The following is a 14,970-nucleotide window of genomic DNA, read 5'->3' on the forward strand; positions in this document are numbered from 1 at the left end:
GAAAAAAAAAATCAATTTAAAAGTTTTGAAGAATCAATATTGATATTTTTTAAAGAAGAGATTGATATAAAAATTAGTTTCCCTGCCATCCCTATGAAGTGAAGATTACGACCACGTTTCTGTCTCATCGATCATCTTGTCTCTTTTAGTATGTTTGGAAACTTTATCCTGTAGTTTAACATTCAACAGTTTTGAACAGGACTTTGACTTCTTTAGTCTCGATGATTTGAGCTCCACTGACCTTAAGAGCCGGGACATTGTAATAGTTTTTAAAGAAAAGTGGAATATTAAATCCTAGATGACATACTGTATTTCTTCTTTTAGTGAAACAAATGCTCATAAAATGTTCTTTGTGTATGTTATCTATACCGGTAGTCCCCAACCTTTTTCAGGCTACACCCCAGTTTAATGTCAGACAATATTTTCACTGACCGGTCTGTACAAGTCTGAAGTTTGCTTCTGTTTTTTATTTTCTTATCCCTTCAACTTTTGACGGTATAAAGTTTACTTTTATTCTCTGTAAAATATCTGCAGCTAATTTAAGCTTCATTAGCCCTCTAGATTTTGTGTAGAAAGGATTAAAATGTGATGTAGATTTTCCCTTTTACCCATGGCTTTCAATATGAAAGCTTAATAAAATCAGACACCAACTTCAACCACGTCCAACTTCTATATTCAAAAAACGTCACTAAAACTGGTGTTTTCTAAATATGATAATAAACAAGAATCCATCTTTATTACCAGCAACCTCATAACATTAGACAGTCGGTTGGTGAATATTATACATTATTATTATAATGGTGTGAGGGAACAGCTGTCACAATAAATCTATATTTAGAGTACAGACTCTTGGTTTATGTCTGATAAATGCAAATTTCTTTTATTTTGAAAGCTCATCTTCTGTTTCCTCTACAAAAACATATTTCCAGATACGTTTTTTTTTTTGTTAACTCTGCTAGATTGGGGGTTTCAATTTAGCAGTTGGTGCAGCCGCTTTAAGAAAGTAGCGGATGGATTTTCGACACGCGACCAAGCGACTTAATAATGCGTAAAGAATAAGTTGAATGTGAATCAAGTAGTTTTCTAAAATAAAACTTCCTTTAGAATCAGCTTCTAAAGAAAACGGGTAAAATGTAGGTCATGTGTGTGTTTTTTTTTTTTTTTTTTCTCTCTGTGGCCCGGTACCAACTGTCCCTCAGAACAGTACCGGCCCACAGCTCAACAGCTGGGGACCACCACTTAAGTAAATGCACCGGTTAACTTTAAGGTTACTAACATAGTAGAGCTAGAAAAGATCCATGTTGGAACTTAAAATGTCCTCCAGTGATGTTAAAGTATGAAAGATTACAAAGAAAAAGCAGAATAATAGGGACATGAATAACTTTCTGAATGTAGTTTAACAAAAGAGCGGTTTGGATGGAGGTTTCACTCGTCTGCTGTTTTCTCTTCTCCTTACATTTCCTCTGCCCTTCGGCGTGCAGAGCTGTAGCTCATGTGTGACCTCTGCAGGTGTCACTGCACACACAGTACTGCAAAGTAAAAAAAAAAAGCTTCATTTTTTTGTTTTTATTACCTTTTATTACCATTTATTCTCTTTTTCTATTTCAAGGTTGTGTACGATTTCCCTCACTATTTAGTGCACTAAAATAGTGTGTTCGCCATTTTGCCGTGCTGTCCAAATCTACCATCCAGTGCTCTGAAAACTTCCCAGAAGTATTTGAGAAAAAACACTATGCATCAGTGCCCACTAGATTGGTGATAATAGACCACAATGCACTGCTGCTGAATGATTTGTCATTTTAATGTGACAGATGTGAGTTAGAGTACAAAAAAAACTGTAAATTCAAAAAAAGTAACTAGAAAAGCAAATCAAATACTGACTCTGTAAATAAACTTGCATTTATAACTTGTGAAATCAGACGGATTAAGAAAAAAAAATCTGCAAATTCTAGTATTTTTATTCTTTTTCTATTACATAGATGCTATTAAATATTATATTTACACTTATTACTCACAAGAACATAGAAAGGTTCTTGTGAGTAATATGGCCATTTTATTTATTTATTTTATTTTTTTAAATTATGACTTTAAAGTCGTAAATTTACGAGAAAATAGTCATAACTGTTAAATTACGCAAATAAAGTCTCATATTTATGACTTTAAAAGTCATAGGCTAAATTTTTGACTTTTTCTCATTAATGTACATGTTTTAAAGTAGGAATTGTATCGCTTTGAAAGACGATAACCTACGACTTTTTAAACACGTAAATTTACAAGAAAAAAAGTCATAAATTTATGAGAAAAGTTCATAATTGTACGTTTTTAAATCTTGTAATATTACTTTTTTTGGTGATCCTAATACTCTGTTGTACATATTCAAAGACATTTTCAAGCGATGAAACTTTGCTGTATGTAAGTTACGATAAAAATAAGAATACACGCTTGTGATGGACCTCATTAATGAAGATAAATATATTACAAATCTTGACAAAAATGTATATAAATTTCATTTTTTCAAAATCGGCCAAGTTTATATAATTGGAAACACAGTGGATTCATAAACAGTTCATATAAAATGTTTTTAAGTTAGTACTTTGGCAAATCAGTGACATTATATTTGTTGCTAGAATAAATAAAGTAGTGAGTATGTGTCCAAATTGCGTTAAAATCCAGGATAGTCCTGCACTATTTAGTCTTTGAGGGGTTAGGGAGTAGTTAAGGAATTTAGACATAACCCTACTTTAAAGGAGATTTTTTTTAAGAACGTCAAGCTGAAAATAATGTTTTTAGTCAGTTTTTGGTGAAGAAAAAAAACCCATCGAGTCCTGATTTACAGAATAAAGCATTAGAATGAATAAAGCCAATTCATTGGATGTCAAGCAGGTAGCTTCCTCCATTTGGAAAGGACCCATTTGGAAAAAAAGGTCGACTAAGAAACCCTTTTATTGTTAAGTCCCACTCTGATCATCCATCTATCTATTTTAATTGTGTTTTTCTTATTACGATTGTCGTTTTTGGCCAAAATCAAAAAGCCTGTGTCGTTTTCTAGTACATAGTTTCTCCAGAGTGGCAGGAGTTCATTAAAAAAATGTGGGCAGTACCGTTGGCGTGGAGCAACCCCCCCCCCTCTTATTTGCTGAGACCTCAGAGCACGGCCCACCGAGCATATTTTCTACGTAAGAATTAAGTTCTTTTTTAAAAGAGCATTTTTTTGTGGTCTGCTGCTGATTCACAATGATTTGAAATAAGTAAATTCTCAGAAATGCAAGTATAGCTTAATTTACTTCAAATATATGTCCACCATCGTCAGAAAAATCCCACACGAACATGTTAAAAACACGACTTTTGTCGGAGTGGGTTCTTTAATGTTCTCTGAACAACAAACAAACTACAAAAGTTCTTTGTACCTTTTAACTTCAGAGAAACCTGGAAACATCAAACATCTGCTCTCCAGCTATGGACAGATGGTCACATAAGTAAGACAGACAAATACTCATTACTTATGAACCCTTTGAATACTTGCAGTAATATGCATTCCCTCACGCAGCCTCCCACAGTGATGAGTCACATTCATTTTTTAGCATTTCTCTCTGTAACCCAGTTACGCCAATCGTAGATCATCTCAAACGAATAAAGCTATCTGAGTTTGAATTGTCTGATATGGGCCATCTCTTTCTCCATTTGACCTATGAAGGCATCCATCACTCATTCAGCCTTCCTAAACTTTATTGTCCCTCATTACTGTTGATGTTTTTTTTCTGGGGCGGGGCTTATTTTTTTGTATTAGTAGTAATAATCGGCTGATAAATAAAAGACGTTTCCTCTCTTTTAGTGCTGCTTTATGCCAGTGATCCTTACTGTCTTTGTTGTAACTGTGTGTGTGAAGCAATCAGAGTGGATGATTGCTCTCCACCAGACAACCTCAATGAACTGCTCCGCTGCAGAAAGAGTCTCTGTCTCTGTGTCTCGGTCTGGGGACGGCCCAGCCCTCCACAGAGCGCCGGTCCACTGCCGCATTGTGGCCCGGGGCCTCATTTGAATGGGGCCTTTAGTATTTCATGCGAACAAGTCAGCGCCATTTGCATTTGTTCCAGTCACAAAGGTTTAACAGGTCAATAGGGACTCCCTGGCAGAAAACTAACACTCGCACTCCCGCTCCCTTTCTCACGTCTCCTCCTCGGCTGTGGCTGTCAGACGTCCAGCCAGTTCACCGCGGTCGTATGGACTTCAGGCGCTCCATACGTGTGTGTATACGTCCAATGCTCAAGTGTGGGTTTAATTGGTGACAGAGGGGCGTGGGGTCAGAAAATGGAAGGTGGTACTCTTCAGGCTGTGGTGAAAAGTTTAATTAACATGCATCGTATGGCAGCAGCTTGTGAGGAGGGGGGGTTCACCATCAATGTGGAGCAACAGACTCTGTTGCTCATCCCTCCATTATTTACTCTCTGTGAAATAATTTTTGAGCTGATTCTCTCAGAATCCTGCGTGTTTGCTCCATTTTTTTTAAACCAAATTAATGACAACTGGTATGAAACCATTTCCTTATGTTTGTTTTGCATTATGGGAAACTTTTTGGACCAATGTTTAGTTGTAGTGTCCTTTTCTAAGTTCTTCTTGTCTTTTGTGGCTCGGCTTCCTCCAAAATTCAACAATTACTCTCCTTTAATTGATCTATGTTTTAAAAACCCAAACTAGAGAAAGGATCTTTGTTTGTAAAGTTTGAGTTCCACCTTAAAGAAAAAACCAGCAAACAGTTGCTGATGGACTGCAGAGTTTCCATTACCTCCGTGTGGGATGGAGGTGCCGTCAGGGCAGCGAGTTGTCCCCGTCCTCACAAACATTTCCTGCGTTTATGTAGTGACGGCTCCGTTCCTCCCTGTATGAGAGGAAACCTCAGCGCAGCTGCAGCATACTCAGCCTTCCTCCATCAGATTGGACCTGTAGTTTAATCCTTTTATGTCTAAATATCTAAAAGTCCAGATGTGCATACAAGCAGTGGCAGTGAGTAATCCTCTGTGCGATTAAATGTCTTCTGGGTCAAAAGTGACAAGCTAGGTTGAAAAAAAGAAACGGGTCTGAATCACATGTATGAATTAGAAGAAACATAGTTCTCTTACTATTTCAGTTTCTATTCGATCCTATTAAAGTCCAACACCGATCATCGTTTGATCTATTTTCAAAGCGTTCCAAGTGGTCTTTTAATTATGATTATTCCGTTTTTAGCCAAAACTGTAATTTTCTAGGATGTAGTTTCTGTAGAGCGGCAGTAATTCATTAGAAATTTGTCTCTGAGTTGCTTTGACACAACCCCCCCCATCTTCCCTTTACCTAAAACATTAGTGGTGCAACAAAAATGGAGAATATTAGTGGAGCTATCCAGCCGTACAGTTTTGAGCCACATTCTAGCTCATACGGGGAAAACGAAGACGTTCATGGATCTATACGTCTACAAGATTGGAGTGGGACAAGAAGCTTGTGGCCCGCAGGCTGCAGCTTTTTTTTTTATATAGCATTTTTTATATTTTATATTTCCACGATTTAAATAAATAAATACTCAGAAATGCAGTTTTAAAGCTAATTTTCTTTGTATTAATCCTCAATCTTCAGAAAATGCTACAAGAACATTTTAAAAACACCAAAAAGAGTGGTTCATTTAAATAAAAACCTTTAAAAAACAGAATTAGCATTAACACTGAATGAATTGATATTCTGGTCATTTTTTTGTTTTTAAACTTTATATTTTAATGTAATTTTTACCATAAAGTTCCCATCCATGAACACATACTGACAAACCATCTACTTTTGATTGTTTTATTGCTCATCTACTCGAGGATTATGTAATGCATATGGACAAGATGAATATATGATGAAAAGTATGATTAGATGTTAAAAATATTATAGATCTACAGGTATCTGTAGGAAATTTTTGTAAAAACTATAAAATAAAGCTGTATTTTTATCCTAAAAATACTAGTGTGTTAATTTGAAGTCCTGTGCATTCATTTTGTTTGTCTAATCTTTTATTTTTCAAGTGTTTTATGACTTTTATAGAGCCGAGACCATCCAATCACTCAGAAAGAAGCTTTTATTTTGAAATTTTGCATGTGCTTAAAAGAACAAAGTTATCGTGGTCAATAACATGCACATGGACTGTAGCTGTAGCTCTCAATTATTGAATTATTATCTACTTTAAAGAAAATGGTAATAATTTTGGCTTGTATTGTTGTCCAGTTTAAACTTAAACTTGTCCAAAAAGGGGGTTTTGGGTCTAAATTTGAGGGCAGACAAGTCCACTTCTAGAGCCAAACTCACAGAATGCAAAAACAGGAGTTCTTGAAAGAAACCAAACAGTTTTCTAAATTTGAAACATTTTCTTTAATCCTCTCATGCATTAATTTGATGCAATAAGGTAGGATTTCTTTTACAAAGTGCTTGTATTCATCTTTAGGGATACAAAATAATGTTTTTTTTTTTTTAGAAAAAAAGTTTTTTTTAGAAAAAAAAGTTTTTTGTTTAAATTTTTAAAAGATATTTTTACCGGTCCACTCAAGTGTACTTCATGAATTATGTACAGTAGAAAACATCAACGTTCAAAATCAATTTCATGGTAATTTGTTTGTAGGTATTATTTGAAATATGGTATCATGTTGTAATGGTGGTTCCAGCATCTCTATAGCTTGATTTGTACATGGTTAGAGACAACGCCTGTCAACTGAGAATAATGTAACAACAGTAATAGTCAACTCAACATCAATCATCATAGGATCTAACTTCCCCTCAATTCTGAACTCAACATTTTCTCTTTGCTTAGTATCTTGTGGTATATCTTGTATATTTGCTATCAAAGCTATACACTATAGTGACCTCCATCATGAAGGGGTTAAATAAGCAACAAAATCTGCCATCAGGGTTCACACCGGCCTCAGGAACGAACGCTAAAGCAACCACTATGTAAAAGTCTATGTAAACACGCATGTATGAAAGTTTTTGAGTCCACTTTTGGGATCTACATACAAAACGCATTAAATATGCACTGAAAGTTGAACTTGGACCAATCAGGGACTCAGATTTGGTAGTGATGTATGGATGGTGTCCTTTTTAATTCACGAAAGTGCCAACCCTTTGAAAATCAAGAAATGAATAATAACTGTTTGTGCCTAATTGGAATTCTATGACATCTAATATCAGAATAGAGCGTTGAGAGAAAAAACCTGGAGAAGATTCACCAGATTTGCACCACTTTGACGTTTCAGTTTTTGCAGTGCACTTTAATGGGGATAACACTTGACTTACCAGCTTCTTTTTTTTAATCTTCAAACCTGTGGCCACCCTGACGAATACTATTGATTTCTCTCTAGATCTGTGATACGTACAACCCCCAGTGAAACGAGTGACCTGATGTGGGCTTTATACATGCCTAATTTGAAAGGCTTCTGCAGAGGACAGCATTGGTGAGCACAACATTTTAAACTAAACCTGGGATAAATGTTCAGTGATCTACGAAAAACCCTCATAAGTGATGGTGGTTGCACATGCTCAGAAGCACTAAATATTGTATAAAAGTCTAAATATAGCTCCCCTCAGTTCTCCGTGTTAGCTCCAGTTGAACAGAATGAAATCAAATATATCTGGAAGTGGCATTAAAATATTAGATGGAAAGTTTGGATCTAGCAGAGCGCCGTTTGCTCCTTCTTGCCTTTTATTTCTTAGTTACATAACTGCCCTTGCATGTGGATACAGGCGGGCGAAAAATGGGCAAAATGTTAAGATTGCAAAACTATTCAATGATCTACGTAGAGCAAAAATCTATGGGCGTGCTGCGGGCGACAGGTTGAAATAGTGCAGGGAGGAAGTTGTGTGTACTCCTTGTGTGTGAAGAATTTGGACATCAAGAGGCATGCTACCAGTGTCTAACAAGCACTTACGTATTACTTGGACACCCCGTGCGTTAGTAGGGGTATACACACCTCACTGCGGCTTGAGTGTGGCGCAATGACATTGCAATATAGCATCATCCATACGTCATTAGCACGCCTTTACAAATATTTCATAAAATACCTAACCACGACAATGGTGCATTCCGCTTTGAGGTGTATTAGCCTGAAGGGAACTACAAGACACACCTGCACACACCTCTCTACGACCCTCACGGGCCCGGACAACCCAAAAAACTCTCAGCATGACTAACTAAGTAGCTCCTTTTTGAAAGGGTGACTTCATGGGATAAGTCCACAGGTTTGAAGTCATTGTAAGTGTTTGATTTATTGTCTTTTAAATGGAGTTTAATGTTGTAATCAGACAAAGTGTTTAGGTGTGTTTGGCTGTCTGACTGCCGCTGCTGTCTTACTGCGTCTGTCTCTAAGGAAACGAAACACAAATACAGGCCGGATGACAAGACGAACATTTCCAAGCAGAAGTGTTGATGGGAACACATTTTCCCTCCAAAAATGTGACTGAATCCAACTTTATTGTTCCTCACCCAAATAAACGGGTCTTGAGCTTAAATCCACAAAGCAAAATCCCAAAATTCTAAATACATTTCCAGTTAAAACATTTAATTTAAAGTTTTGCTTCTTATATATAAAGTCTAGATTTTTAATATAACTGGGTTAGCTGGAATAGTAGAGAACATTTTTCAATGCACCCCCAAACCTTGATATCAAAGAAGCGAGACAAATAAAAAAGGTAATATTTATATGTTAATATAACATCACTATAGAGAGAAAAACGTTCTCCACTCTGCTAGTTTTGAGCATGAAAGTGTATTTGACGAACTGAATCAGAGACATAGAAAAATCAGAGGGAGTGAAATATGTAAAATGTGATGAGACTTCCAACAGGGAGGCTGTCATGAACTTCCACCTGTTGGGTTGAGGCTTTTTTTGCTCTACATTACCTAGTACTAGGGGAACTAGAAACTGTGACATGAGCAAAATATCAGTTTGTAGGATTCCTGCTGAAATACTTCAACTATTCTTGATACTGTTTGGACTTCTGGCTCCAAACTCCCCCAGAGCCCGGCGTCAGGCGCTGCTCTCAGCCAGCCAGCCAGGCCTGTGACCGGGCCCAGAGAGCCCGACCTGGCAGCTCCAAGGCTGCGACGTGTGAAACGCTGCACACAAAGGGACTCCCTCCATCTGTATGCAGCCTACATAGGCAGGCTTTTGTTGCAGCCGACAGGCGCATGACTGCTAGCATCTTAACCCCTGAGAGCCAGCGTCTCTGCTCGCCACTCTCTGAACTCTACGCCGGGGGAGAAACCACAGTTACACCTTAAAGGCAAAAATATTGCTATTTAATACAGTTTTAAATGTATTTTTAATCATGAGATCATATTATTTGGTTCATAATCATTTTAATATATACTGTCTTAGAAATATTAATTTTAAATTCATGTTGTGCATTATTAGAGGAAAATAAATCCAGATTATTATGAATAAATTCCTTTTTTATCAGTACTTATTCAAAGAGCTTACAGTACATCTAAGTATATATTATATATATATATATATATATATATATATAAGCTCATAGTAAAAGAAAGTGTTCAAATGTGTCAACATACCTTCATATCTTGACCTTCATAACTAAGAGTCTCTGCTGGAAGGCTTTTATTTATTTATTTTTTATTCTCGTTTCTGCTGACTTTTACTAATACTTATTAATATTACTAATATTTTCTATATTAACATCTGAAGGAGTGAAATTCTGCATTTTAACACTTTGAAAGTTATATATTATATACATTTAAGAAGTGAATCCACATAATTTCATCAATAACTAAAATAATATTATGAGTTTTTATGTCATATGTCAGGAAGCAGTAGAAAAAAAAACTAAATTTATATTTTTTTAAAAGTAAAAAAAAAAGAATTATTGTTGCTTTTATGTTTGGAGAAGCTGGAGGGCCTTACTACACGAAGCCTAGAATGTTCCAGACACACGTGTGCAGAAATGTGGAGTCAAATAAGTCACATGATTGAATCAGAAAAAGTAAAACACTTACTAAAGTTCCATTTTTCATGAATTAAAGATACCTAGATAAAAGCAAAAAAATAAAAAAAGGGATTTCTATAAAGTTCTCCTGGAACCTTCTGATCCTGATGGAGACTGGGGTACCAGAGGCCCCTGTTTGGGCCGAGCCAGGTCACTCAGGCCCATCCAGGCTGCAGAGGCTGTGTGACGTGGCATTAAACTAGAACCAACAGCAGGTCCGAACGTTTTAAGAGGTGGTACCAGTCTCTGAGAATGTTAGAGAGCTGCAAGCATGTTTGATAAGAGCTGCGTTAAAAAAAGATCCTATATTTCTGTATGACGGGGCCTGAGATGTTCACACCAGTATCAGAGGGAGGTGTTTACTGGAGGAAAGAAGAGGGGTAGGTTTAAAAATCTTTTTTCTTAGTCAGCATGCATATTTATCATTTTTGATTATTTTCGATGTTTATAAATGAATTATCTTTGAAGAAAAATGCAGCTCTTGATTTTTCTTGGAGCATTTTCTGTAGATTTTTTAGGCAAAGTGATTGATTCTTATGCACACCTTTGCTTTTATTGTAGATATCATTATTATTATTCAGCTCCAAATACTTATAATAAATTAAGATAAATGCTGAAAGTTACATTTAGATAAAAAATGAATAAATGAACCTCTTAAGAAAGGGAGAAACAAACTTTTTCAGTTGTAAAAAGTGGCTTACAGAGAGGAAACTTTTCGAGGACAGCGATTCTTCCAAAGCTCTGACTTTACTTTAATGAAGAAGAAGCAGAGAAAAGAGAAGCTGTGAAGCTGTCAGAGCGCTGCTTGCTTAGGATTTACTGTTGTTTTTAAAAGCCGTTTAGGACACGTCGTCTGTAGCGAGCGCAGGTCCATTTGCTCCTTTCCTTTCCAAGCTTGGCTCTGCTGTTCTGCTGAGCAGACTCCATCCACCCAGACGAGCTCAGCTTCTTTTTTTTTTTTTTTTCTTTCTTTTTTTAAGAGGTGAATGGTTAATTATTATCAAAGAAATGCATTCGAGTCGAAGTGCTACGATAATGTGCTTGATACGTCTACATTTTACTAAAATATATGACTTGTTAACATAAAAGTTCTACAATTACTCTTTTTTTACTATACACATTTCTTAAAATTAAATAATAAAAACTAAATTTTAAATTGTTAAAATACAATAATTTAAAGGTTGGAGTTCAATTTAAGAAAAAAATGTATACGGAAACCAATTTTGAAAAACATGGGGAAAAAGAAGATAATTAAAAAAATGAAAAGAAATTAACATTTTGATTGTTTGTGTTAGTTTAATTCTCCAAAATGGTGTTAATAGTCTTTTAGTTCATATGTAAATTCTTAAAGATAAAGAAAACTTGATGTAAAACTCTTAAATAGTTAATAAAAATCCACATTTAAACTTGAATCAATTTGAACATGAGGAAATGTAGGAAAACCTCCAAAGACTTTTCTCTTTTACTACATATTTTTTATTATAAAGAATGTTTGATAGATTCACTATGAAGTTAAGCTCTAAATGTGAGAAAATCCAAAAATAATTATGAATGAGAATGTTAAAAAAACCCTCAAGTTTGACAGTAAATAATTGCATATTTGTAAAGATGTTTTTTTCTTAACAGAAAATTTATATTTTAGTTCAAATAAATGTTAAATTAAATGTTTTTTGACTTTTTAACAAATCAATACTTTCGGATTTAACTTAACAAATTAAGCCGAAATCTGTTTGGAGGCGTTTTACGTTAAAAAAATGGGTGGAACCTTTTTTATTTTATGTCTAAAACCAAAAAGCAGTTTTAGTAAATTTAGTTTCTTCTATTTAAAAGGATTCTTTCATAATTTTAATTACATTAGGAGAAAAATGCATTATTGTGCAGCTATGCTCTATAAAAAAAGTTGTATATTCAGTAAGTGTCATTAAAGAGCTGAAATATATCTTTAATGCATCAATTTGTAGTTTTATTGGAGGTGTAGTGCATTTCCCAGCTCAGGGTTAAACCTGTGAGTAAATGACTGAAGGAATTTCTGCAGTGGAAGCTCCTCACGCATCTGCTGCGTTTTAGATTAAAAGTAAAAAAAAAAAATGATGCAAAAAGTGTGACACATTAGGCATGTTTTCTAGTCGATGGTGTTTTTTTTTTCTTAAAGCATCTGACCACGTCATCGGCGCTGTGCGAGCGTCTGGATCATTCAGGCCACCATCTTGTCTCCCACTGTCCTCCATTTTGTAATTTTCCTCCCATTTCTCTCCTTCTCTGTCTTTAATTTTTTCTATTCTTCTATCAAACTTTCTCCTTTAATATATATAAAAGTAAAATCTTTTATTTTCTTGGTTATTATTATTCTTATTTTATTATTTCCAGGTTTGTGCTCCCTGTGTTTCACCTCCTCTAGTGTTCTGTCTGTTGGTGTAAATTCTGAAGGTGCCTTGCTTAAAGACGGCGTTGTGCTCGCTCACGGCAGCAAGTCCAAAGCTGCCTGAACAAGCCGGCCTCCTCCAAAGGAGGACGAGTTGACAAAGGGCTTATCTCCTAAAACGTCCGCGCAATCAGCCGCTGTCGAGTCAGAATGGTTCATGTGACGCGCGCCTCTACAGGTCTGTGACCTGCCGCCCCGTAATGACCGCCGGGGGTCAAGTAGGTTAATAGAGACTGATGTATGAGGCCCCGGAGTGACATCCCAAAGGAGATGGCCCCTTAATCCTTATTAGGCCTCCGTGTTAGTGATCCTTACCTTTCAAAGCAAACAGCATGCTCCCTTTTGCCGCGGGGCCCCCGCCTGCCCCCGCCTGCCACACTTCTGACCCCGGGGTCGCGGCCTCTGTTCACAAGCCTTTAGAGGTTTGACCCTAAAGGTCACAACGGTAATAGAGAAGCTGTGGAGGCGCGTGCTGCTGAGAGGCCCCTCCGTGGACCACCTCGTAGAGGAAGCCGGCCTGCCGTCCGTCCCGCGCCGCGACGAGAGGAAGGAGTGTCGGCGCGGGAGTTTGAACCTCAGGCCTAAAAAAGTCCTTCATGTAAAGAAAATGGAAACACTGTTTAATGAAATTCACAGAACAACACCTTCTCACTTCACAGCATTTTATTAACTTCTATACATGTGATTTTTGCTTTTTTTTCATTAATATTTATCTAATAAATCCAGATTTTAAGGTGAGCCGTTTATATGTGCTCCATACTGTGATTTAGATGTCATTTCTTGCTGGGAATGATGGTGTGCGGCTTTCCTCTCAGCAGGTGTGCGTGTTAATTGTTGCTGATTGCAGCTAGATGACTCATGAGGATGTGACGGCATGCGAGCTCAGATAAGAACCTCGTTTGAAGTCGGATTCAGCCGCCGTTTTACCGTTTTGATTTAAATCAAGTTTGCTGGGATTTTTCGCAGTGATCTCCCACTTGAGCGGCGGTTAAAAGTGTGAACTCCTTCGCTCCAGACCCCGAACCCGACTGGCATTCTTATCATATCTCGGGTGCGATACGCCTTTACACACTCGGGACATTTATGGTCAGCCCTTTTTTTTTCTGGCTTTATGGCTGTTGAGTCATGGAGATGTGAGAGAGGAGGGGTTGTTTCATCAATGGCCGCTCCTGCAGGGGCGAGGCCGCGCAGAAGGCTCCAGTGTCAGGAGTTGGCAGCGCAGCCAAAGCCAGAGCCGTATCCTCAGATGAACCCTCCACCACGTACGGAGCAGCAGGCTCTGCCGGGTCCTTTCAACCCCCCCCACCGCCGCCACATGTTGCACGACAAACAATGCAGTCAAATGAGAAGCTAAAACTCTGCAAATGAAAGAAAAAAACAATATTTGTAAACGCTGTGGTTTGATTTGCGCTCAGGAGGCTGTTGTTGTGGCGTTTTCTGCTGGCAGAGGCTGCGATTGGCTCAAAAACGTGGCGAGACGGTGACATCACAGCTGATCAGGTTGTAGACTTTCTAATGGGGCTACAACTGACATCCAAATGATTCATTTTCTGTGTGTGTTTTTGTGCAGTTTGACTAAACTCCGTGAATTTTAAGTTTTTCTGAGGCTTTAGCTTCCCGCTCTCTGAGGCGCCCGCCGCAGCGTACCGCCTTTTCATTCAGCGAGGAGAGACGACAGCTCGGCGGCAGCCATGTTAGTTTGCTGTTCGATTGCTGCGTTCCTCCTCTGTTTGTAAAAAAAAGAGAAACAAAAACGCACACAGTAACACATAACTGGAGGGTGGTGTGTTTCTGTTCCTCCTCAGACGTTTGCAGAGATTTTTTATCAAAATGTTGGACACGTTTGCCTGTCCGTCGCTCTGTTACTTCACCACTAATTCAGGCAGAGACGAAGGGAAAACTGTGCCTCTGCTGAGTTCTGGTTTCTTTTGGGGAAAGGAGACTGCAGCGGAGGGGAGTTCCATTAAAAAAAAAGGAAGTTTTCTTTTTTTTTTTGTTGGTGTAGGGGAATCTTTAAGTTTTCGGTGAAAGGAAGTGGTGGCGGGGTGACCTTAATGCTGATGCAGGGAGAAAGGCGACCGCCGTACGGCGCCCGGCTGGACAAGAAAGGGTGGAGGACGGAGCCGGCTGGACACCAACGGGGAGGGAGGAGGGACACGAGGAGTCCATTTTTAATCGTTCGCCTCTTCTGCAGAGCCCCAGTAATGACGGCGCTGCGGAAAAACGGCGCCGGGATTTTTTGTGACGGCGTTCTATCACCCAGGTGTGCCCGATCAAGTCATAGCTGCTCTGATTGCAGGGGAGTGATTAATTGTCAGGACGAGCGGCGTAAAACCGCAGCTCTGTTCCAAACTTGGGTCCTGTAATCATTTGCGAGTGCTGGCTGTAACTATCCTCAGGAGGAGCGCCCCCCCCCCTCGCCCCGCCTCGCGTACACGCACGTCATACAGTTGAATACGCGGCGCTCACTCCCACATGTCCCTGTTTCATCATCAGCTGAGCTGGTTTTCCTCCACTCACGGCTCGCCTCCCCCTCCCTCTCCAGCCCCCTC

General features: G+C 38.2%; 1 protein-coding gene across 1 annotated transcript in view; it reads left to right on the forward strand.

The window, feature by feature from the left end:
- Positions 1-14,970, forward strand: part of atxn10 (ataxin 10) — a gene marked incomplete in the record, with an annotated part of 61,635 nt that overhangs the window by 37,788 nt on the left and 8,877 nt on the right. The window contains 1 exon segment of the mRNA XM_024282887.2: positions 7,359-7,451.

The sequence above is a fragment of the Oryzias melastigma genome, linkage group LG23 (genome assembly GCF_002922805.2).
Source record: "Oryzias melastigma strain HK-1 linkage group LG23, ASM292280v2, whole genome shotgun sequence".
Taxonomy (NCBI): Eukaryota; Metazoa; Chordata; class Actinopteri; order Beloniformes; family Adrianichthyidae; genus Oryzias; species Oryzias melastigma.